The 2,275-nt window shown below is 53.8% G+C and overlaps 1 pseudogene across 1 annotated transcript; it reads left to right on the top strand.

Annotated features, from left to right (window-relative positions):
- Positions 1–6: 6 nt before the first annotated feature.
- On the top strand, positions 7–2,005 carry LOC108299975 (annotated as a pseudogene). Its single transcript, XR_001823192.2, has one exon. The product of XR_001823192.2 is annotated as an RNA-binding protein EWS-like (transcript).
- Positions 2,006–2,275: the final 270 nt, after the last annotated feature.

Raw genomic sequence — 2,275 nt, 5'->3', positions numbered from 1 at the left:
GAGAGGGAGACGGACGTTGAGAGAACGAGGAGGAAGGAGAGAAAATGGCGTCCCCGGATTACGGTACCTACAGCCAAGCTGCAGCACAGCAGGGTGCTTACACCGCCCAGCCCACTCAAGGATACGCACAGACCACCCAGGCATACGGGCGACAAAGCTATGGAACCTACGGACAGCCCACTGATGTCAGCTATCCCCAGGCTCAGGCCACTGCAACTTTCGGGCAGGCCGCCTATACAACTTCTTAGGGACAGCCTCCCAATGGTTATATTACTCCAGCTGCCCCCCAGGCGTACAGCCCGCCTGTGCAGGGGTATGGCACTGGTGCTTACGAAACCAGCACTGCCACAGTCACCACCACCCAGGCCTCCTAAGCAGCTCAGTCTGCATATGGCACTCAGCCTGCTTACCCAGCCCATGGGCAGCAGCCAGCAGCCACTGCACCTACAAGACCGCAGGATGGTAACAAGCCCATGAGACTAGTCAACCTCAATCTAGTACAGGAGGTTACAACCAGCCCAGCCTAGAATGTGGACAGAGTAACTACAGTTATCCCCAGGTACCTGGGAGCTACCCCATGCAGCCAGTCACCGCACCTCCATCCTACCCTCCTACCAGCTATTCCTCTACACGCCGACTAGTTATGATCAAAGCAGTTCCTCTCAGCAGAACACCTATGGGCAACCGAGCAGCTATGGACAGCAGCGTAGCTATGGTCAACAAAGCAGCTATGGGCAGCAGCCTCCCACTTGTGACCCACCCCAAACTGGATCCCACAGCCAGGCTCCAAGTCAATATAGCCAACAGAGCAGCAGCTACGGGCAGCACAGTTCATTCCGACAGGACCACCCCAGTAGCATGGGTGTTTACGGGCAGGAGTCTGGAGGATTTTCCGGACCAGGAGAGAACCGGAGCATGAGTGGCCCTGATAACCGGGGCAGGGGAAGGGGGGGATTTGATCGTGGAGGCATGAGCAGAGGTGGGCGGGGAGGAGGACGCGCTACAGAGCGAAGTGGCTTCAATAAGCCTGGTGGACCCATGGACGAAGGAGCAGATCTTGATCTAGGCCCACCTATAGATCCAGATGAAGATTCTGACAACAGTGCAATTTATGGACAAGGATTAAATGATAATGTGACTCTAGATGATCTGGCAGACTTCTTTAAGCAGTGTGGGGTTGTTAAGATGAACAAGAGAACTGGGCAACCCATGATCCACATCTACCTGGACAAGGAAACAGGAAAGCCCAAAGGCGATGCCACAGTGTCCTATGAAGACCCACCTACTGCCAAGGCTGCCGTGGAGTGGTTTGACAGTAAAGACTTTCAAGGGAGCAAACTTAAAGTCTCTCTTGCTCGGAAGAAGCCTCCAATGAACAGTATTCGGGGTGGTAAGCCACCCCGTGAGGACAGGGATGCCACCACCACTCTGTGGAGGTCCAGGAGGCCCAGGAGGTCCTGGGGGACCCATGCGTCACATGGTAGGCTGTGGAGGAGACAGAGGAAGCTTCCCTCCCAGAGGACCCAGGGGTTCCCGAGGGAACCCCTCCGGAGGAGGAAAAGTCCAGCACCGAGCTGGAGACTGGCAGTGTCCCAATCCGGGTTGTGAAAACCAGAACTTTGCCTGGAGAACAGAGCGCAACCAGTGTAAGGCCCCACAGCCTGAAGGCTTCCTCCCGCCACCCTTCCTGCCCCCGGGTGGTGATCGTGGCAGAGGTGGCCCTGGTGGCATGTGGGGAGGAAGAGGTGGCCTCATGGATCATGGTGGTTCCGGTGGAATGTTCAGAGGTGGCCGTGGTGGAGACAGAGGTGGCTTCCATGGTGACCGGGGCATGGACCGAGGTGGCTTTGGTGGAGGAAGACGAGGTCGCCCTGGGGGGCCCCCTGGACCTTTGATGGAACAGATGTGAGGAAGAAGAGGAGGACGTGGAGGTCTTGGAAAAATGGATAAAGGCGAGCATCGTCAGGAGTGCAGAGATCAGCCCTATTAGATGCAGAGACCCCGAAGAGCTGCACTGACTACCAGATTTATTTTTTAAACCAGAAAAAGTTTTAAATTTGTAAGTCCATATTTATAATGTTGGCCACAACATTATGATTATTCCTTGTCTGTACTTTAGTATTTTTCACCATTTCTGAAGAAACATTAAAACAAGTTAAATGAAAAAAAAAAAAAATCACCCTGAGACAATTACTACTATCATATTGATATACAAATGTAGGGAGGAGACCCCATAAGTGCTGAGGCAGGAGCAAAAAGCCTCAGCCTATTTCCA

This window comes from Cebus imitator, unplaced genomic scaffold (genome assembly GCF_001604975.1).
Source record: "Cebus imitator isolate Cc_AM_T3 unplaced genomic scaffold, Cebus_imitator-1.0 Scaffold24, whole genome shotgun sequence".
NCBI classification, from domain to species: domain Eukaryota; kingdom Metazoa; phylum Chordata; class Mammalia; order Primates; family Cebidae; genus Cebus; species Cebus imitator.
The sequence above is the reverse complement of the archived record's forward strand: the minus strand, read 5'-3'. Positions and strand labels throughout refer to the sequence as shown.